Source organism: Hippopotamus amphibius, chromosome 8 (genome assembly GCF_030028045.1).
Source record: "Hippopotamus amphibius kiboko isolate mHipAmp2 chromosome 8, mHipAmp2.hap2, whole genome shotgun sequence".
Lineage (NCBI taxonomy): Eukaryota > Metazoa > Chordata > Mammalia > Artiodactyla > Hippopotamidae > Hippopotamus > Hippopotamus amphibius.
The window spans coordinates 50,373,269-50,397,507 of NC_080193.1; the positions used below are offsets into that span (position 1 = coordinate 50,373,269).

The window sequence follows — 24,239 nt, forward strand, 5'->3', positions numbered from 1 at the left end:
CATGCATATGAGATCTAGTTCCCCGACCAGGGATTGAACCCAGGCCCCCTGCATTGGGAGTTCAGAGTCTTAACCACTGGACCACCAGGGAAGTCCCACTGGAAATTTCTGATGTCAGTATCTTTCCAATGTTGTGTCTTTCTTCATGGACTAGCCATAATTCCCAGAGAAGACTCTTTCAGTGTCCTGCCAGGAAGGTGAACATCTAGCTTTCGATGTCCTGGACTCAGAAGGGAGGAAGATGGATTTGGCATGTTATGTCTCCAAAGCAAATACACATACATTCATTTATTCCCCTGTTGTTTATACAGCTTCCTTGCCCTCAACTGCACTGGTATTCTTCTGTGAAGGCCATTTATTTTACTTCATTCTGAAAATAAACCATCACTCTTTGCCAGTTAAGGAAAGGAGGGCAGTTTCTGGGATGCTACTTGAACCTGAGGAGGAGTCTGAAGATCCGATTCCTTCTAAAACAGACTTCTTAACAATCCCTCTTATTAAATCTATACCCTTTTATTTTCACTTCCACAAGGACCTGCTGCCATTAGTTTCTAAGTCTTTGATTTCTATAAATCAGGTTAATTCCTAGTTTTCTCTACTGCTTGAATGAATTCAACTTTCTCAGCTCTGCTTATTCTATCACTATACATTCATCTGTTTTCCAGCATCCAAAATGATCCCTTCTCCAGCTATCTCCACATATTGTGCTTAAACCTCAAAATATCCCTTCAATGGATGTGTTAGTGGGGGTCTCAGGAAGACAAGAAGGTATAAGTACATGTTAAATCTCCTATCTTCACACAGAACTTGCTTTTTATTTTCTATTTAAGTGAAGTGTGTTAATGGCTTTGTAATTGAATCTAGCTTATAATTTATGTGAGATCGATCTAAAACTGATTTATAAAATATGGCTTCAATTACAATAAGCTTAAAGCAATGCTTGCCTCCTTAACACTACAGACAAGAAAAAATAATTGGCACTAACCCAGCGAAAAGGGACACATATTATAAATCAAGATTAATATGTCTGGGAATATTCTTTTCATTCATATGTATGCCCTTGCTAAAATGCAGATTGTATAACAACCTTAATAAGAAAATTCCTAAGCCTGTGCAGACTTGTGGGAGAGGTGTGGTCATGCATAATCACACACGAAAATCTGCCAAGGCAGTGCCTACTATGAAATTCATAATTTCCATTTTCATTCCACACAGTAGCTCAAAGCTGGAAACATACGTGTTCATGAATCTTCATCGTGTTAATCACTTTTTCCTGTTGCACCTCAACTTTAATACAGGCTTCTGAACAACCTGTCACTAGAGTAATCTGTTTACTAATCTTATGATAAATCACATTCAAGGTAAGTTAATGTTGCTCTGTTAATTGCAGTCATTTGTTTCAGAGCTCTGCTCTTCTGCAGCCTTTTGGGGATGACTGGCTTCCTTACTTAAACCCAGGCCAGGCAGCAACACACTGTAACACTGCAAAATCAAAATAAACAGAAAGTACATGTAGGCTGTTCTTCAGTTATTCCATCTCCCTTATTCTCTCCTGAAACCATTATCCATTCCCCCTTCCTTAAGACAATCTTCCCTTAATTCTGACACCTCTCCTAGGTTGCCTTGGACCTTCCAGTGATCTTTTCTCACTTCCGTCCTCTTTCATCCCTAAGCAGTGTTTACTGAGATCATTCAAACCCTCTTTATTGAAAGATAATTTACAAAACAAACATGATGAGCCTCAATAGGAAATCTTGATTTCCCACCTCAAACGCAAACCTTCACTCCTTTAACCATATGCTAGTTGGTAATAATAAAAGCTTATATGGGGCTTCCTAGGTGGCGCAATGGTTAAGAATCTGCCTGCCAATGCAGAGGTCACAGGTTCGATCCCAGCTCCAGGAAGATCCCACATGCCACGGAGCAACTAAGCCCGTGTGCCCCCCAAAAAAAAAAAAAAAAAAAAAAAAAAAAAGCTTATATGGAAGAGTTATTTAGCTATGGTGCTAAGTACTCTACATATATTAACTCTTTTTACCGTCACAATAACCCTATGAAATACAATCTATCATTATACCCATTTTTATAAATAAGAAAACTGAATCCAGAGAGTTTATATAATTTGCTCAAGGAAAACTCCCTAGTCAGTGACTGTCCATATGTTTGAACCGTACCCCCATTCATCCAGTTACCCAAGCCAAAAACCTAGGAAACAGCATTAATTCCTCTCATTCCCTTTTTCTCTATATTCTTACCATCCTAGGCCAGGCTACCATCGTTTCTCACCTGAACCAGTGTACCAGCCTTCCAATTATTTCCATTCATGTTCCTTATAGATTATTTTTTATATAGCCAGCATGTGAATTTGATAAATCCACAAACATAATGAGATTTTTTTTTCAGTTTTTTTTTCATTTCCACTGTACTTTAATAGAAATGAGAAATTATGATGGCTAGTATATTTTCCCAAAAAGACTGTAAGGTTACCAGAATGTGTTTTTTGTTTTTTGTTTTTTTGACATACAATGAATTGCATATATTTAAAATGTACAATTTGATTTTTTCTTATTAGAAATGTATATATGGCAATCCCAATCCCCCAATTCACCCTCCACCCCCCCCCACCCCTGCTTTCCCCCCTTGGTGTCCATATGTTTGTTCTCTACATCTCTGTCTCTATTTCTGTCTTGCAAACTTGTTGATCTGTACCATTTTTCTAGATTCCGCGTATATGCATTAGTATATGATATTTGTTTTTCTCTTTTTGACTTACTTCACTCTGTATGACAGTCTGTAGGTCCATCCGTGTCTCTACAAATGACCCAATTTCATTCCTTTTTATGACTGAGTAATATTCTATTGTATAGAGGTACCACATCTGTTTTATCCATTCATCTGTTGATGGACATTTAGGTTGCTTCCATGTCCTGGCTATTGTAAATAGTGCTGCAGTGAACATTGGGGTGCATGTGTCTTTTTGAATTGTAGTTTTCTCTGGGTATATGCCCAGTAGTGGGATTGCTGGGTCATATGGTAATTCTATTTTTAGTTTTTCAAGGAACCTCCATACTGTTCTCCATAGTGGCTGTACCAGTTTACATTCCCACCAACAGTGCAAGAGGATTCCCTTTTCTCCACACCCTCTCCAGAATTTACTGTTTGTAGATTTTCTGATGATGCCCATTCTAACCGGTGTGAGGTGATACCTCATTGTAGTTTTGATTTGCATTTCTCTAATAATTAGTGATGTTGAGCAGCTTTTCATGTGCCTCTTGGCCATCTGTATGTCTTCTTTAGAAAAATGCCTGTTTAGGCATAATGAGAGACTTTTAACAAATTTCTTTCAAAAACTGACTTTATGTCATCAAAACAGTTGTATGGATAAAAATGTATCTTTATGGTGTGGACAACACAACTAACAAACCCAGTCTGATGAACATTTTTGGGATACTACTCACACATAAGATAGAGAATAAACATTCTTTTCAACAACCCTTGGGACATTTACAAAACCTAGACCACAAAATGAGTTTCAATAAATACCAAAAAAGGATTATCAAATAGACTAAAATCTTTGATCACAATGTAATAAAGTTACAAATCAATAACAAAAAGACAGTCACCTTTTCTGCACTGTTTTCCCTTATACTCTAGGGAACATCAATTCCCAGGCTCCCTTGGGCTTTGTCAATGGGAAACACTTGGCAGCATTGACCTTAGATTAAGAGGCAGAAATGGGGGGAAAGGCAGGATGTTTCCTGCTTCCTATAGATTGCCTCTCTGGGCTCTCAGGTTCTGCTGGGCCGTCCCCACTTTGGCTCTAACTCACTTCAGTTGGGTCCAGCTTTAAGATTGGGTAAAGCCAACTCCTTCTGTTGTCCTTTCACACCTAGAAGTGGTAATGACTTCCTGCTGTTGCTAATCTCTGGATTGCCTCAGTGTCCCCAGTTGGCTTCTCAATCCATGGCCACCACAAAATCAATTCCCGGTATTAAATTCCTCTCCAGCCAAATCTATATATCTATATCCATCTATCTATCTATCATGACCAATGTAACCTCGTATATTTAGAAATCACATCTAAATAATTCATGAGTTAATATTTAGAAATGAGCAATTACACAAACTACATATCAACATTTTGGGATGTCGGTAAAGTATTACTTACAGGGAAATTTATATCTCAAAAAGCAAGATCTGATGTTGACCCTCCTCCAAGTTTGGCTGACTTGTTTGTGCTGACATATTCACCATCCTATTGCTTTAACACTTTTCCTTTCTTTCACCAATTCTGTATAATTCCTCGATTTTTGAAGCATGTGTAGCTCTGTTAAAAATCTCCACAGATACTGCCCTATCGGACTTGGAAACAATACTTTCATCTTCCATGCCTGTCTCAGGCATTAACTATATGCTGGTTTCTATATTCTAAAATTTGTATCTCTTGCTTTGCCTTCTCTCCTGAGCACCATTCCCATGTTTACAATTGTGTATTGGACATATTTTACATTTTTCAGAACACCAAATTTGACATCACTAACCTAGATTCATCATCCTGCTCCCCACCCCGTAGAATCTGCTGTTCTTAATCCCCTGTCTGACCCTATCACTTTCCCAGACACCCATCCTTGAAAACTCAGACACCTTCAAGGCAGAGACCACATCTCTTTCATAATAATGGCTTTTCCAAGCACACAGCCTGACATATAACAAGTATGCAGTCAATACATGTTGAATCATCAAAAGACTCCACCCTTTTTCTAATTCCATATTCCTATTTTTTTTTCTATTTTCAAGTGACTAGTTTTCTTGACCACTCACCTGGAGAGAGGCAGCAGGATAGGCTAAAACTCTGAGAGTTAAATTATAGTTAAGCTCATAATAGTGTTCAACCAAAACCACGTTAAAAACAAAATGCTTCTTAGTCAGCTAGAAGAGCAAGACCTGACTGCAGGGTTCTTAATGCTGTTAACATAACTGAGAAAGAATGTGTTGATCCAATCAATGGGGAGTTGGTATTAGAAAAGACTGCAAAGGCTAGTATGCCAGCAGAGCCTAGTCAAGCTCTGTTCAGGATACTTCCCTGTCCCAGGACTCAGCTTCCTCTGGGGATGCACAAAGCCCAGTTGTTTCAATTTTTTGTTGTTGTTGGATTTAACTTCTCTAGAACCTAACCTAACCGACCCCTACATTTTTGGCAGTCCCACAACTATTCCTTCAATCAGCCAGGCTCAGAACGTAAAAATGATCTCTGACTCTACTTGATGAATCTTTTTTCATTCTTACTCTCTCTTTTATTTTACTCCTCCGTGCTTTCTGCCACCCATAATTTACAAAGCACTCGTTAAGACACACCCAGTCTTGTCCTTCAGTTAGGTCTCTTTGCCTCCTTCCACCCCTCCTGAGAGGCCTTCCCAGGGCACCAGATTCCTCGTCCTCTTGATGCCTTTCACTGCATAATGACTTAAGACTGAGGAACAAAGATTCCCAGCAGCCTTTCCATCCTGGTTTTTCAAATAGGCACTGCCTTGCTCAGTGAACCCAGTGGTTCCCCTCTGGACAGCATCACCTTGGGTTTCAGGCAGGTGGTTTTCTCCACCCTCCCCTGGACGGATTGTGCTTATACTTGCCCCCCTACCTTTACACTTGGGGTGCCCAATCACGGCCACACTCCAAAGTCCTGTCTCCTAAAAACCTCTGCTGACACTCCTGGCTGACACTGTATCCTTCCTTCTCTGGCCCTCTTTAGGCCCAAGAACATTTAGGTGAGATGGATTTTCCATGAAGCTAATGAGGATTCCTTTTGAAGACCCCCTTCCTTGGACAGCCCCCTCCAAGACTGCATACCTAATTTTTATTTATACTTTTGTATTTTTTTCTGAAAGAAGATCTTCCAAGTTGTAAAAGCCTGAGGTCCTACATAATCAGGATCTGTCCTTGAATGCAGGCAGTTAATTCTATTCTTCCTTGAAGTATTTTCTAACTGGTTAGTGTACAACAAACTTGTTTTCCCAACTTGGTGTGAGCTTCTTGCTATATAATGTTGCATGATGTATAGTGTGGTAGTTAAGAGGGTCAACAGGGTTATCAGTGGAATCCCCCAGACCTGTATTCAAAATTATCCCTGCCATTTCCTAGCTCTGTGGCTTGTTTTATTTCTTAACTTGGTTGAGCCTCAGGTTCTTTATCTGCTAAGTAGGAATGATTATAGCAAGGGCTGCATTATGACTTTCTGAGGCCCAAAGCATATTTGCCCTCATGGGATGCTTACTCCATAAAAAAAATTATAAATTATATTTTATGGCTATGTGAGTATAAAAACTAATATCCAGGGAAGGTTATAGTGCTTTATTTTCCCTTGTGTCTAAAAGAAACTAAAACCTTTTTATGGACCTCTAAAAGTATTGTGGCCCCTAGGCACTGTACCTATTGAGCATAATGGATAAATTGGTGCTGATTACAGTCTCCACATAGTAGAAATAGATGAGACAATGCATGTAAAGCGTTTAATAAAGTTCCTGACGTGCATTAGGTGCTTAATGGATGCTAGCCATTATTATCATTTTTGTGACTATTACATTCCTCTTTTGTATCCTTCACAATGAATAACAAAAAATAAAAGCTTACTAAATTAATTTGACTAGAGCATATTTTACACTAAGCTGTTGGTAGTGTTAAAAGATAAACTGAGGCATACTAAAAATTTTAAGAGTTTGAGCAAAAATCTACTGGAATCAGGCAGCGCCAAACAGAAAGGCTTTTATAGAGAAAAGGCAGAAGGAAAGCAAGGAAACGATTGGCTATAGCTTTAAGCAGTTGCCTTATTTGGGAAAGCCTGGTTGGTTGTTTGTGTTAGGTTGTCCTTAGGTTTTGATTTATTCACCCGGATGCATTTCAGGCTTAGGTTTTGGTTTACTTACATAGACTACTAAGGTATTAAAGCCACCTCAGTCTAATGGCCTTCTTGTTTAACTAATTTAACAGTAGCAATAGGCATTGGGAAACAGAAATATCACTTTATTGTATATCGTAATATACAATATCAGTTAAAGCATGTATTATGTGTTTGCTTATGTTTCCAGATTTGTTGCACACCCTTTATTTACAGGAAGTTACTGCTTGCCAAGAAGGTCCTCAGATACCTTCAATTTGAATTTCCCAGCAGAGACTCTTAAATACCAGATTCTCAGACTCCACCCAAGAGATTCTAGCTCTCTGGAGTGAGATCTGAAAATATGGCAATTTTGAAGAACAGCTGGATTTGTTGGAAATCACCATCATAGGCAGGACAGTAGAAGACAGTGGTAGCTGAAAGGGTGGAATGTGAGGCTATAGCTAACCTCTTCCCAAACTCTGTAACACCCACCTCCAATAAAATAAAAATAGTGTGTCTGCTATGCAAATTCAGGTTCAAGTCCCCTAGGCACTCTCTTCCTGATCAGACTGCATCTTTTTAAAAAAAATTTATCATTTATTTACTTATTTATTTATTTCATTTTTGGCTGCCTTGGGTCTTCTTTGCTGCGCACTGGCTTTTTCTAGTCATGGTGAGCAGGGGCTACTCTTTGTTGCGGTGTGCAGATATCTCATTGCACTTGCTTCTCCTGCTGCGGAGCATGGGTTCTAGGCATGCGGGCTTCACTAGTTGCAGTGTGTGGGCTCAGTAGTTGTGGCTCTCGGGCTTTAGAGCTCAGGCTCAGTAGTTGTGGTGCACTGGCTTAGTTGTTCCACAGCATGTGGGATCTTCCTGGCCCAGGGACTGAACCCATGTCCCCTACACTGGCAGGCAGATTCTAACCACTACACCACCAAGGAAACCTCAGATTGCATCTTTAAGCCTCCTTAGTAAAGTAAGTCCGGAGTCACCAACAGAAGAGATGTAATCTTAAAGACAAATTGAAAATATAATGGATTAACCACAGTTCACGCATACAAAAATGGAGTCAGGAGGCCATTGAGGATCTGGTCTCAGACACATCTCTGCACCAATGAGAACTTGAACTTTCTTTGAACTGTACCAGACCCAAAGACACTACTAGCTGTATTCAGAACAACACTTGCCAGCTGCAACCTTATGGTCTCAAGGTCTCTGCTTGTAATTATGCAGCCCTTTCAGACCCCAAACAATCCTTCCTTAACAAGCACCCTATTTCTTGCCAGCTCAAATTATAATTCTTGATAAACAATTCATATAACTAACAATAACCTTCAGTTTTTTTACCTTTGTAAGCCCCCCCATTTTGTAGTCTGGCAAAACACAATTCAAGTAATTCTTGAATCTGCATCTCCCCGGCTGCAGTCCTAATGAACCCTAAGTTAGCATCTTTTTATTTCAATCGGGTCTCCACTTCTGAAAAATTTTGGTTAACAACCCCTATTGTAGCTATCAAGGAGCTTCCAGAATAGATGTACACACAACTCTAGAATAGCACATTTTCAGGACTGAATAAGACTGCAGGCATTGAGCATTCAGAGGAGGACGTAATCGCTATAAGCTGAGTTCTTGGGAGAGAGCTCATGGTGAAAAGTGACTCGAGCTGAATCGTGGAAGAAGGTAGACCTAGGATGTGTCATGGTCGGGAAAAAAAGACACTGGACTAGGGAGCAGGTCATCTAGGAATAAACCTGGCTTTGCCATTCGCTAGCTGGTTGTCTTTGAAAATGAAGATATAGAAAAATATAAACCTGTAGACATCTACTCTAAACAAAAGAAATCTGATATAAAAATATTAATATTTGCAAAAATATCATTTAAGCCAAAAAGCATTATTGAGAACAAAGAGGGATACAACATTATGATAAGGAAGCATCCACCAGGAAGATAGAATCATCATGTACTTGTATGTACCCCCTCCCCCCCCCAAAAAAAACACCTTCAAATATGTTAATCCCCAAACTGGGAGGATTTAACACATACCTATCAGATAATGATAGATCATGTATTTAAAACATTAATAAGATTCAAGAATAATTGATTTGAACAACGAGGAGAAACTGAGGCACAGAGGTAGGAAATAACTTGCCCAAGATCATATAGCCTAGACTCAAACCCAGGAAATCTACTGCCATCCTGCAGCTGTAATGGCATTATGAAAATGTATTTACATAAAAAGATTAAAAATAAGTCAATTAAGCATTCAATATTCAACTCAAGTTAGAAAATAAAGAATAAATCCCCAAAAGAACAAATAAAAATTATCGACACCAAAAGCTGTTTCTTTCAAAAGCCTTATAAAATAGATTTCTTAAAATAGTGACAGAGAAATTCACAGAGAATGAAAATATAAGAGAGAAAGAGAGACATGAGCAAAGAATGGGGCATAAGTAGGGAAATAACAAAGATTCTTAAATTATAAATGAATAGTATAAAGAACTTTTTGCCAATAAATTGAAAACTTAAAGAAAGTGTATTTTTTCTAGAAAACAAAAATTAACAAAATTGCCCAAAAAAATGACCCAGTGAAACAATACCGAATAAAGAAATGGAAAGTAGTCAGGACTCTCCCAATACTCCTCTTTCCACTTACAAAAAGAGAAGGTGCAGAAAATTTCATGGTGTATTTTAACAACACTTTAAAGAAATGATAATCCAAAGTTTTTAGAGATTTACAAGGAGAAAGAGGAGGAGGAGGAAAGCTGTGAACTTTATTTTATGAAGATATGATTACCTTGACACCAAGATGGGGCAAGGACAATACAAGAAAAAGAAATTAAAGATGAAATTTTTCTAAGTAAAATATTACCAACATAGGAGCACCCCAATACATAAGCCAAATGCTAACAGCCATAAAAGGGGAAATCGATAGTAACACAATAATAGTAGGGGACATTTACACCCCACTTACACCAATGGACAGATCATCCAAACAGAAATTAAATAAACACAAGCTCTAAATGAGATGTTAGGAGACCAGATGGATTTAATTGATATTTATAGAACTTTCCATCCAAAAACAACAGAATACACTTTCTTCTCAAGTGCATGCAGAGCATTCTCCAGGATAGATCACATCTTGGGTCACAAATCAAGCCTCAATAAATTTAAGAAAATTGAAATCATATCAAGCATCTTTTCTGACCAGAACACTATGAGACTACATATCAATTATAGGAAAAAAACTGTAAAAAATACAAACACATGGAGGCTAGACAACACTCTACTAAATAACCAAGAGATCTCTGAAGAAATCAAAGAGGAAATAAATACCTAGAAACAAATAACAATGAAAATACGATGACCCAAAACCTATGGGATGCAGCAAAAGCAGTTCTATGAGGGAAGTTCATTGCAATACAATCCTACCTCAAGAAACAAGAAAAATCTCAAATAAACAACCTAACCCTACATCTAAAGCAATTAGAGAAAGAAGAACAAAAAGATTCCAAGGTTAGCGGAAGGAAAGAAATTATAAAGATCAGATCAGAAATAAATGAAAAAGAAATCAAGGACACAATAGCAAAGATCAATAAAACTGAAAGCTGGTTCTTTTAGTTTTATTGATCTAAACAATAAGAAGATAAAGATAAACAAAATTGATAAGCCACTAGCCAGACTCATCAGGGTAAAAAGAGAGAAGACTCAAATCAACAGAATCAAGTGAAAAAGGAGAAATAACAACTGACACTGCAGAAATACAAAGGATCATGAGAGACTACTACAAACAACTATATACCAATAAAATGGACAACCTGGAAGAAATGGACAAATTCTTAGAAAAGTACAGACTTCCAAGACTGAACCAGGTAGAAATAGAAAATATGAACAGACCAATCACAAGCACTGAAATTGAAACTGTGAATAAAAATCTTCCAACAAACAAAAGCCCAGGGCCAGATGGCTTTACAGGCAAATTCTACCAAACAGTTAGAGAAAAGCTAACACCTACCCTTCTCAGACTCTTCCAAAATATAGCAGAAGGAGGAACACTCCCAAACTCATTCTACTAGGCCACAATCATCCTGATACCAAAACCAGACAAAGATGTCACAAAAAAAGGAAATCACAGGCCAATATCACTGATGAACATAGATTCAAAAATTCTCAGCAAAATACTAGCAAACAGAATCCAACAACACATTAAAAGGATCATACACCATGATCAAGTGGGGTTTATCCCTGGAATGCAAGGATTCTTCAACATAAACAATCAATCAATGTGATACACCATATTAACAAATTGAAGGATAAAAACCATATGATCATCTCAATAGATGCAGAAAAAGCTTTTGACAAAATTCAACATCCATTTATGATAAAAACTCTCCAGAAAGTGGGCATAGAGGGAACCTACCTCAACATAATAAAGGCCACATATAACAAACCCACAGCCAACATCATCCTCAATGATGAAAAACTGAAAGCATTTCCTCTAAGATCAGGAACAAGACAAGGGTGACCACTCTTACCACTATTATTCAACATAGTTTTGGAAGTTTTAGCCACAGCAATCACAGAAGAAAAAGAAATAAAAGGAATCCAAGTTGGAAAAGAAGTTAAAAATGTCACTGTGTGCAGATGACATGACACTATATATAGAAAACCCTAAAGAAACTACCAGAAAACTATTAGAGTTAATCACAAAATTTGGTAAAGTTTCAGGATACAAAATTAATGCACAGAAATCTCTTGAATTCTTATACACCAACAATGAAAAATTAGAAAGAGAAATTAAGGAAACACTCCCATTTACCATTGCAACAGAAAGAATAAAATACCTAGGATAAACCTACCTAAAGAGGCAAAAGATTGGTATGCAGAAAATTATAAGACACTGATGAAAGAAATCAGAGATGACACAAACAGATGGAGAGATATACCATGTTCTTGGATTGGAAGAATCAACATTGTCAAAATGACAGTACTATCCAAGACAATCTACAGATTCAGGGCAATCCCTATCAAATTACCAATGGCATTTTCACAGAACTAGAACAAAAAATTATACAATTTATATGGAAACACAAAAGACCCCAATTAGCCAAAGCAATCTCGAGAAGAAAAAACGGAGCTGGAGAAATCAGGCTCCCTGACTTCAGACTATACTACAAAGCTACAGTAATCAAGAGAGTATGGTACTGGCACAAAAACAGAAATATAGATCAATGGAACAGGATAGAAAGCCCAGGGATAAACCCACATACATATAGTCACTTTATCTTCTACAAAGGAGAATATACAATGGAGAAAAGACAGCCTTTTCAATAAGTGGTGCTGGGAAAACTGGACAGCTACTTCTAAAAGAATGAATTTAGAACATTCCCTAACACCATACACAAAAATAAACTCAAAATGGATCAAAGACCTAAATTTAAGGCCTGACAATATAAAACTCTTAGAGGAAAACATAGGCAGAACACTCTATGACATAAATCAAAGCAAGATCTTTCTTGACCTACCTCATAGAGTAAAGGAAATAAAAACAAAAATAAAGAAATGGGACCTAAAACTTAAAAGCTTTTGCACAGCAAAACGGAAACTTAAAAGCTTTTGCACAGCAAAGGAAACTATAAATATGACAAAAAGAAAACCCTTGGAGTGGGAGAAAATATTTGCCAATGAAGCAACTGACAAAAGATTAATCTCCAAAATATATAAGCAGCTCAATATCAAAATAACAAACAACTCAATCCAAAAATGGACAGAAGACCTAAACAGACATTTCTCCAAAGAAGACATGCAGATGGCCAACAAACACATGAAAAGCTGCTCAATATCACTATTTATTAGAGAAATGCAAATCAAAACTACAATGAGGTATCACCTCACACCGATCAGAATGGCCATCATCAAAAATCTAGGAACAATAAATGCTGGAGAGGGTGTGGAGAAAAGGGAACCCTCCTGTATTGTTGGTGGGAATGTAAATTGATACAGCCACTATGGAAAACAGTATGGAGGTACCTTAAAAAACTAAAAATAGAAACTACCATATGACCCAGTAATCCCACTCCTGGGCATATACCTGGAGAAAACCATAATTCAAAAAGATACATGTACCACAATGTTCATTGCAGCACTATTTACAATAGCCAGGACATGGAAGCAACCTAAATGCCCATCAACAGATGAATAGATAAAGAAGATGTGGCACATATACTGAATGGAATATTACTCAGCCATAAAAAGGAATGAAATTGAGTTATTTGTAGTGAGGTGCATGGACCTAGGTCTGTCATACAGAGTGAAGTAAGTCAGAAAGAGAATAAATACCGTATGCTAAATCATATACGTATATGGAATCTAAAAAAATGGTATTGGTGAACTCAGTGGTAGAGGAAGAATAAAGACACAAATGTAGAGAGCAGACTTGGGGACATGGGGAGGTGGGGAAGAAGAAGCTGGAACAAAGTGAAAGAGTAGTATTGACATTTATATACTACCAAAGGTAAAATAGATAGCTGGTAGGAAGCAACTGCCTAACACAGGGAGATCATCTTGATGATTGCTGATGACCTAGAGGGGTGGGATAGGTAGGGAGGGAGGGATGCTGGGAGGGAGGCTCGAGAGGGGAGGGGATATATGGGGATATATGTATAAATACAGCTGATTCACTTTGTTATACAGTGGAAACTGGCACAACAGTGTAAAGCAATTATACTCCAATAAAGATCGAAAAAGGAAAAAAAAAATTACCAAAGAGGCCTTTAGTCTGAGTCACAGTGGAATCTATTTACCATTCGGAAGTAGAAGAAAGGCAGAGGAAATCTTAACTCAGTGAAACTGCTGGGTTCTCTTCACTGACCAGTCTGCCAGATTATAAAGAATGGGGCATCCCCCAACATGTGAAGACAATTTTTTAAATTGGATCCTTCTATGACCTGAAGAAATGAGTTCTTATTTCCCAGTGCCATTACCATTGATACTTTGCTGTTCTTCTTGATCTTAGGTAGGATGGAAGATGCCCAAGTTACTGGTCAGGACTATAACCTCACCAGGATACCATACAGTCAATACAAGTAATTTAATACTAGATTACGTGAAGCTGCAAGAATTTTGTTGGAACCAATGACTAAGCTCCCCCTACAACAAACTTTCAACTAGATTAGCTATTGCACAACAGGACTGCTTTTCGTTTCAGCTGCTGGTGTTCCTCCTCTTTGGTCACATGCCTTATTATTTCTATTTTTATAGTCAACACTTGGCTAAGTAGCAAGTTCACAAAAGGTTCTTGCAGGGTGTCATTTATCAAAATCTGTTTTAGTTTTAATTAATTAGTTAATTTAGTCTTCTTTATGCTGTGGATAAAAGGCTCTTTGCATCAGAGAGATGGTACTTAATATGTTTTAGCTTTTACTGCTTTTCAACAATAACTCAGTTGATAAGAGTTTTAAGAGCCATTTTATTTTATGGAATATATACATAATTATATAATTTGCTATTTGCATATGGAAGACAGTACTGAATATTCATTAGAAATAAGGGCTTAGGAGTCAAAAAAGGTGGGATTCAAGTCTTGGCTCTAATAGAAAATGTGGAAATAAACACACCCTGTTGTTAAAAGAGGTTACCTCTGGCATGGGGCAGGCACTCCAGTTTTACTTTCCCCCCCTCTGGATTATTGTAATGAGCATGTGTAACTTTTGTAACTTGAAAAGAAGAGGAGGGAAAGAAAGGACTAAGAAGAGAGCTGATTCTGTGACCTGAGGCAAACTGTTCTGCTTCTCTGTACCGCAGGTTACTCATGCATTATATGGAGAATATTGCCAGATTATTATGAGGAATACGGGAGATAAGGCATATAAAGCATTTTGCACTTCACTCAGCACAAATTCAGCATCCAATAAATGTTAGCTGTTCCTTCTAGGCAAAGTGCTTAACTCAATATCTGACTTGTAGTAAGTGCTCAAAAAATGGTAAGTAGTCAAACAAACAAGTAAAAATCTGGTAGGTATTTTTTTCTTCTTCCAGTTTTATTGAGATATAATTGACACACAGTGTATAAGTTTAAGGTGTACAGCATAATGATTTGACTTACATACATCATGAAATGATGACCGTAGTAAGTTTAGTGAGCACCCATGATCTCATACAGATACAAAATTAAAGAAATAGAAAAAAAAATTTTTCCTTGTGATGAGAATCTTAGGATTTACTCTTTTAAATTTCATATAAAACATACAGCAGTATTAGTTGTAATTACATCCCTAGTGCTTATTTATGGTATAACTGGAAGTTTGTGCCTTTTGACCACCTTCATCTAATTTCCCCTTCCCTCCCCTCCCCCACCCCGCCCCCTACCACTGGTAACCACAATCTGATCTCTTTTTCTATGAGTTTGTTTGTTTGTTTGTTTGTTTTAGAGGTAAAATTGATCTACAACACTATGTTAGTGCACAACATAGTAAATCAATATTTCTTACATTTCAAAATGATCACCACAGTAAGTCTAGTTACCATCTGTTACCAAACAAGGATATTACGTAATTACTGACTACATTCCCTACACTGTACATTTCATATCCATGACTCATTTATTTTGTAACTGGAAGTTTGTACCTCTTAATCTCCCTCACCTATTTCTCTCTTCCTCCCACCCCTCACTCCAAATGGTAGGTATTCTTACAAACTGTATTTTTTTTTTTTAATGAACTGTATTTTAAATTTTACTTTGCTTATTCTTTTTTTTTTTTAGTGAGAGTAATTATATTATTTATTTATTTATTTATTGGCTGCGTTGGGCCTTCGTTGCTCCACACGGGCTTTCTCTAGTTGCAGCGAGAGGGGACTTGTGTTCAAGGCAGTGCGCGGGCTCCTCATTGCAGTGTAGCTCCTCTTGTTGCAGAGCACCGGCTCTAGGCACGTGGGCTTCAGTAATTGTGGTACAGGAGCTCAACAATTGTGGCTCACGGACTCTAGAGCTCAGGCTCTCTAGTTGTGGCGCACAGGCTTAGCTGCTCCATGGCATGTGGGATCTTCCTGGAGCAGGGATCGAACCCATGTCCCCTGCATTGGCAGGTGGATTCTTAACCACTGCGCCACCAGGGAAGTCCCTGCTTATTCTTTTTTATGACTGGAAAGTTTTCCTTGTATTTTGCTTTGAGCTATTTGCAGTTGGTTCTTTGTTTTAAAGAAAAGATAGGCCCAAACTGAAGGACAGTCTTCAAAGTAACTGGCATAGACTCTTCAGAAGTGTTAATGTCGTGAAAATAAAGATTGAGAAGCTACTAATGCTAGTTTTCTGATATTGATCACTGAATATTCATTAATATCTGAAATTATATTAAAATAGTTACTAAATAAATGTAAATAACATAGAAACACTGTGATTCATCACTAATAGGATGTGAATTGATATGACTTCCCTGAAGGGTAATTTGGCCAAACCTTTTAAAAACAATAACCCTTGACCCAGAAATTCCACTTCTAAGAAATTATCCTACAACGATGCTTCCATTTGTGTGAAATGAAATGATACAAATAGAACCATATATTCATTGTATAAGCAAAGTTTAGAAACTCACTGGACCATCAGTAATGGGATGCTTAAATAAATTATGATACACTCATACAGTAGAGTAGAATGGACTTAAAAGGCTGCTTTAAATGTACTTTTCTGGAAAGAATTCCAAGAGAAGGGAAGTTAAGAGAATAAGGCAAAGTATAGAACATTGGGCAGAACATGCCCCCATTTGTTTGTGCGGAAAATGTATGTGTGCCCACAAGTATATGCATTGATTTTATATGTATCTATATTTTATATGCTCATATACCTATATTTCTATACTTATATGTCTATATACATACTTGTAATTGCATAGAATAGCTCTCAAATGATGCCTAAAATAATTGAGAAAACTGTTAGCTGCAGAGAGGAGACTGAGTTACTGGGAGACAGAGGGTGGGTGAGACCTATTTACCTTCATATATACTATTTTGTGTTTTTTGTGTTATGTGCAATATACAGATATTACCTATCAAAAAAAAAAAACACTAGAGAATAGAGACAATGCAGAATATTGGAGAGCCAATCTGAAATCAATTGAAAGGAGTGAACATTTGTTAATAACATGAATGCAAGCAGATGGAAAGGGAACTGTACTGAACAGTTCTCCAAATATAGAAACAGTCTACAGGGGAAAGTCAGACAAACATGGCATGTCCAAAAATCTGTTTCCAATTTAAAGCTTACGTTTTTATGGAGTGAGAATTTTCACACGACCCATTTCGTTTTTTGTTTTTTGTTTTTTTTTTTTCAAAACTAAGGTAAAGAGGTTAATTTTATTGTATATGAATTAAACTTCAATTAAAAATATAGTGAACTTTTAAGAAGTTAATAATGATGACACATTCATACCATGGCATACTGCTCAGCAGTAGAAAGAGAGGAATTATTGATACACACACACTTTGGATGAATCATCAAGGCGTTGTGCTAATTGAAAAAAGCTAGTCTCGAGAGGTTACATGCTGTAAGATTCCATTTATTTGGCTTTCTCAGAGACAAACCTGTAAAAAGGAAGACAGATCAGTGGTTTTCAGGGGCTTGGAGTGAGTGACTATAAAGGGATGTTAGGAGAGAGTCTTTTTTGGAGGGTGGGGGATGGGATTGTTCTGTATCCTGGTCATGGAGGTAGTTGCATGAATCTATACGTGTTAAAATTCATAGAACTTTACCTCAAAAGAAAAAATCAAAATAACTATATAATAATTTATAAAATAAAAATGTTTTAGATTAACACACGCACACACACACACACACACACACACACCCTAAAAGGTGGGGATTCTTGCAAGAGCATAGCTCCAAGGTAGAGTTCATAATTTTAGCATTTAAATTTTGCTTCTAAACCAAGAGTCAACAAGATTTTGCTGGTGATTTGATATTGTGGTCACATTGTCCTTTTCAACATGACAACCCTAACCTCATCCATGATTCTCTCAGGAGTCAGGAAGTAATTCCAGAGTCTCATCACTACAGGAACACAGTGTCTACACACAGTAATTTCCCTCCCATGTGAATGTGCCAGCCAAGTAGACATTGGTGGGTGGTCATGACACACCTGGTAACACTGTTTTACAGTTTATGGTTACAACACACACTAGGTGCTGGCATGAGGATGACTCAATAAAAGTGAAGAACCAAGGCTTCTAGGGCAGTGTCAGATCTAGAAAAGCACTCCCAGCACCAGTTCTTTTTCCCACAGTAGCTTAGTAACTTCACACCTCTCCAAGGTAGAGAGGAAAATCAAGTCAAACAGGCCTTCTTGAAGACAAGGCATGAAATACCAGAGGTCATCTTTGTTCCTGGTGGTGACACTAAACAAGTATTTGCTGATGTAAACTATTACACCTTCTCCCCACTTCTCACCTAAGCAGTTAAAAGTTAGCTATTTTCTTGGAGATGTAGGTAGAGCAAAAACCTACCTAGCACTCTTGTTTTTTTTTAATTCTATGTATTTATTTTTTTAATTGAAATATAGTTGATTTATAATACTGTGTTAGTTTCAGGTGTACAGCAAAGTGATTCAGTTACATATATATAACTTTTTTCAGATTATTTTCCATTATAGGTTATTACAAGATATTGGATATAGTTCCTCTGTTATACAGTAAATCCTTGTTGCTCATCTATTTTATACATACTAATGTGTATCTGTTAATCCCATACTCCTAATTTATCCCGCCCCCCGTCTTTCCCCTTTGGTAACCATAAATTTGTTTTCTATGTCTGTGAATCTCTTTCTGGTTTGTATGTAGAGTTATTTGTATTATTTTTTAGATTCCACATAGAAGTGATATTATATGATATTTGTCTTTGTCTGACTCACTTCAGTTAGTAACTTAGTATGATATTCTCTAGGTCCATCCATGTTGCTGCAAATGTCATTTTTTTTTTCTTTTTTTTTTGGCTGCATTGGGTCTTTGTTGCTGCACGCAGGCTCTTCTGTAGTTGCAGCGAGGAAGACTAATCTTCGTTGGGTTGCGTGGGTTTCTCAATGTGGTGGCTTCTCTTGTTGCAGAACACGGACTCTAGGCTTGCAGGCTTCAGTAGTTGTGGCACGTGGGCTCAGTAGTTGCAGCAGCGCACGAACTTAGTTGTCCCTTGGCATGTGGGATCTTCCCGGACAGGGATTGAACAGGGATTAAACCTGTGTCCCCTGCATTGGTAGGCGGATTCTTAACCATTGAGCGACCAGGGAAGTCCAGAGTGTCATTATTTCATTCTTTTTTGTTTTTAAAGATGCCTTTCCTTTTATTTTGTTACTTTTTATTTTTAACATTATTTATTTATTTATTTATTTATTTATTTATTTATTTTTAAATTTTGGCTGTGCGTGATCTTCATTTCTGCATGCAGGATCTTTAGTTGTGGCATGTGGATTTAGTTCCCTGATCAGGGATCAAACACAGGCCCCCTGCATTGGGAGAGCAGAGACTTAACCACTGGACCATCAGGGAAGTCCCTATTTCATTCTTTTTTATGGCTGAGTAATATTCCATTGTATATATGTACCACATCTTCTTTTCCATTCATGTGTTAGTGGACACTTAGGTTGCTTCCATGTCTTGGCTATTGTAAATAGTGCTGCAGTGAATATTGGCATGCATTTATCTTTATGAATTAGTTTTCACCGAATATCTGCCTGAGTGGGATTGCTGGATCATATGGTAACTCTATTTTAAGTTTTTTTTTTAATAATAGCTATCAATGTTTTTTTTAAATTAATTAATTAATTTATTGGCTGCATTGGGTCTTCATTGCTGCACACGGGCTTTCTCTAGTTGTGGATAGCCGGGGCTACTCTTCTTTGTGGTGCGAGGGCTTCTCATTGCGGTGGCTGTGGAGCACAGGCTCTAGGCACGTGGGCTTCAATAGTTGAGGCACACAGGCTCAATAGTTGCGGCTCATGGGCTCTAGAGTGCAGGCTTAATAGTTGTGGAACACGGGCTTAGTTGCTCTGTGGCATGTGGGATCTTCCTGGAGCGGGGATCGAACCCATGTCCCCTGCATTGGCAGGTGGATTCTCAACCACTGTGCCACCTAGGAAGTCCCTCTATTTTTAGTTTTTGAAGGAACCTGCATACTGTTCTCCATAGTGGCTGCACCAATTTGCATTCCCACCAACAGTGTAGGAGGGTTCCCCTTTCCCCACACCCTCTCCAACATATATTATTCGTAGATTTTTATTCTCTCATAGCTTACTTATTTTACACATTTGTCCTAGACTTCATCCCAAATAACCCCAGAAAAAGCCACTTGTTATAGAGCAAAATAGGCTGATAGTTTGAATTATCCCTCCACTGAGGAAGAAACTATCCTGAGAAGGCTGCATGAAGTACTTCTTGGTTGAAAGGGCTCTAGAGTCAGCATCTTGAATCTTAATCCCAACTCTGAAGTATATCAGCTGTGCGACTTTAAGTAAGTAACTAAACTTCTCTGGCCTCAGTTTTCTCTCTGTTAATTATAGGTGCTAAAAGGAACTTAACTGAACTGGGGATAAGATTAAATGACATAATGCCTATTATGATCTAGTACAAGGCTTGATGAGGCTTAATGCGTTTGCAGGACGTGTGAACCATTCTCACACGCGAGGTCATTAATGTGATCAGGAAGGGGTGGGAGTTTCCAGGAAGGTGTTTAAATCCCTTTTGCTGCCCAGTTCCTCTACTGTGTTTAAGGTGACCTACAACATTCCCAGGATGACTTGGCCTGCTTTCCTGGTAGGCTGGTGTCCCATTCCCTTATATCCTTTGCTGAGCTGCCAATCAGTCTGAGAAACTAATCATCTCGGATATGTTAGTGAGTTTTATTTGACTTCTCCACTTAGAGAGTGATGGCTTAAGAAGGGTACTTTGGTCTGGGAGCAGCTGGGGCCAGTCAGCAGCCTTCAGGGAACACTTTTCCACACAGGTCAGCCCCGCAGCCTGGGCTCTGACCCCTCTGTGAGCTGGCCACCCACCTTGCACTACTGGCTGGCTGGGTGGGTGGGTGAGGCCACCCTTCTCATGTTCCAGGGTCCTTGCGCACATTGATGACACCCATCTTTCTGCTCTCCTTCTTCTTTTCCCTTCCCTCCCATATCAGAGTGGAGTAGGGCTCATTAAAGCTTTATAAGGATAGTGCCAATAAAGAACTTCAGGATCTGGACTTGGTCTGGAGAAGACTCAATAAGGGTCGACTGTATGCTCTGAGAGCTTTTACGTGGCCACTGCTTCCACTGGTGTTTAATATTTATTGCTTCCTCATAATCTCTGAGCTGCTACTTTACCAGTTTTAGGAAGACTGGGGAAAAAGTCCTATAAATGTTTATATTCTACCACATAATATGTTTACTGTTTGGCTTGAAATTTTCAGTTTTGTGTTTCTTATATAAATTATGAACAAAAATAAATAAATAAAAATCACTACTGCTTTCAGGCCAAACATAGATTATTGTACAACTATACTATGTATAAGAATATCACACAAATTGGAAGGGTTAGTCCTAGAAGAATTTGACACAACACAATAACACAGTATTAATAATAGAACTATGAATGAAAAAAGAATCCATAAGTCCCCAGAACCTGTGAATATGTGATGATACACAGCAAGGGGGAATGAAGATTGCAGATGGAATGAAGATTGCAGATGGAATGAAGGTTGCCAAGGGGTTGACTTTAATACTGAGATTGGAGACTTCCCTGGTGGTCCAGTGGGTAAAACTCAGTGCTCCCAATGCAGGGGGCCCAGGTTCCATCCCTGGTTGGGGAACTAGATCCCACATGCATGCGGCAACTAAGAGTCCACGTGCTGCAGCTAAGACTGAGCACAGGCAAAATACATAAATAAATATTAAAAAAAAAAAAGTACTGAGATCATCCTGGATTATCTGCATCTAATCACAAATCCAGGGAGGCAGAAGAGGAACTCAGAAATTTGAAGGAGCTTTGCAGGAAGACCCCGTCCTCTTCTCAGTATCTGTCTCCAACTACTCTTCTATTCCTCTCTCTCCCTTCACTGCTTAACTCCTTGAAAGAGTCGTCTGTGTTCTCTGCCCAGACGTTCTCACTTCTCATTTATGACTCAATCTGTGGTGTCTTTGCCTTCACATTTTACTGAAATTGTATTCCCCAAGGTCATCGGTTACCTCCCTGTAGCTGAATCCAGTGACTGTTTTTTTCCTTCTTCTCTTAGAGACCTCTGAGACCTCCTCTGTCCTGAGATAATTTTACCCACCTTTGACTTGTGTGGTCCCACACACTGCCACTTCTCCAACCTCTCTGGATGTTACTTTTCACTCCCGTTTGAGGTCAGTGCTTCCCATGTCTGTCCCCTAAATAATACTTACGATAGGCCCTCCTCTTCTACAAACTCCTTGCAAAATCATCTACATCCACAGTCTCAGTGAGAAAGCCTATGCTGATGACTTTCCAAATATAAGCCTCCAGCTCAAAGTTTCCTCCTGAGTTTCTGACCTTCATATCTACATGCCTTCTGGAACCCCCACTTGGTTGTTTCACAAAAACCTTCATCTTAGACTCCAATACTCCAGTTTGAGTGCAAATAGTTTATTTTGAAGGGAGGTGGTCCTAGGAAGCATTCTAAGGGAAGGAGAAATGAGACAGGAAAAGAAAGAAAATCAACGGAGAATGTGTCAGTGAACAGCTTATCACTGTTGATACCTGAGGCTCAGTCTCACTGGGGACCCTCTAGACACTGGGCAGAAGATGCCTCAGAAATGATGCATAGGAAGACAAAAAAATTCCCTGGTGGCCAAGTGGTTAGGGCTCTGCGCCTTCACTGCCGAGGGCCCGGGTTCCATCCCTGGTCAGGGAACTAAGATCCCACAAGCCGCATGGCGAGGACAAAAAGAAAAAAAGAAAAGGAAAAAGAAAACAAAGCTGAGGTTCTGATTCATCAGTTCCTGTCCCTCACTGTGGTTGGTCACTCTTGGGACATCAACTCCCTGGAACTTTGGATCTGACTACGTGTGGCCTTCAGCGAAGCTGACTCTAGTGGCCAAAGAATGACCTCAGACAGAGAGATACAGAAGCTCTCTTCACATGCAGGAACTGTCTGCAGTCAACTTGAATGGTAGGCCTCGGGGATACGAGTGGGCCACTGCCAGTGTCCACTGCACACCTCACATCAGCATGTCCCAAACTGAATTCAAGTTCTTAACCTCAAAGTCTGCTCTTCCTCCTGGGTGCACTATTTCAATAAATGACCCCACCATCAACCTAGTGTCCAAGCCAGAGACTTGAGCAATCTCCGTGTCAGGCTAGAGTCTCCTGCCCCCCCCCAAACCGCCCTTCTTATACCATCTATATCACGTCTGTCACCACATCCGTCAATTCTCCCTTCTAAATTTTTTTCAGATCTGCCCATCTTGTGCATTCCACAGCCAATACATAGTCTCAGGTGACCATCATCTCTTACTTGAATGGCTACATAGCTCTGCACTGGATTTTTTGTCTCCTACCTCCAGACTTTGTCTTCCTAATCCATTTTCAACATAGCAATCAGAGTGGCCTCCAGAAAGAAATTCACTCAAGCTACTTTCCTGCTGAAAATTATTCAATGACTATTTCCATAGAGACAAAGGTCACACTTCCTAACATGGTCTGCTAGACTTTCCATGATCTTGCATTCGCTTACCCCTTTAACTTCATGCCCCATCCCTTTCCTATTTAATTATTCCCTAAAAAAAAGTTTCTTTCCTTCACCTGCACGTGTACTTTCTATTCTCAGTCCTTCCAAACATGCCATATTCTCTCCAACCTGAGATCCATTGCTTATTCTCTCATCCTCTGGTTAATTCCTGTTGTTTCTGAGATCACAATTTCAGGTTGATTCTTTCAGGAAGTCTTCCCTGATTTATTCCACTATAAGATTACGATAGCACCCTGTGTGTCTTCATCTTGGTATTTCTCACACTGAATAGTAGGCTGTTTACCTGCTAGATTCATCTCCCTCTTCCAAGACTGAGAGCTCTATTAGGTAGGGGATATGTTAGTTTTGATCATTATTGTGTCATCAGCACATAGACCTACCTGGCACAGAGTAGGAACAATACGTATCTGTTGACAAAAGAGCGCTCCATCCTATGGCAAAAATATGTAAACTTGGCTGTTGGCTGGCTATTGACTCTTTTTCAAATACCTGAAATCTGAGAGCTCAAAGCAGTTTTTTTTTTTTTTTCCAAAGTAGTTTTTATATCTGAATGCCACATAGCAAAGAAAGGCCTCTCTTTGAAGTCAGTGGGCCCAGGGAGAGTCTGCTATCAATAAACCTACCTCCCAACTGCTGCTGGAG

The 24,239-nt window shown here is 38.7% G+C and overlaps 1 long non-coding RNA gene across 2 annotated transcripts in view; it reads left to right on the plus strand.

Moving 5' to 3' along the window:
• Window positions 1-24,239, plus strand: part of LOC130859638 (uncharacterized) — a 105,826-nt gene that overhangs the window by 10,196 nt on the left and 71,391 nt on the right. The window contains exon 5 of one of the 2 annotated variants that reach the window (XR_009055236.1): window positions 5,750-6,531. The exons of the other annotated variant lie outside the window; for it this stretch is intronic. This is a non-coding gene — a long non-coding RNA (uncharacterized LOC130859638). Of the gene's footprint in view, window positions 1-5,749; window positions 6,532-24,239 lie in introns of those variants that run through there. 2 annotated transcript variants of the gene reach the window in all.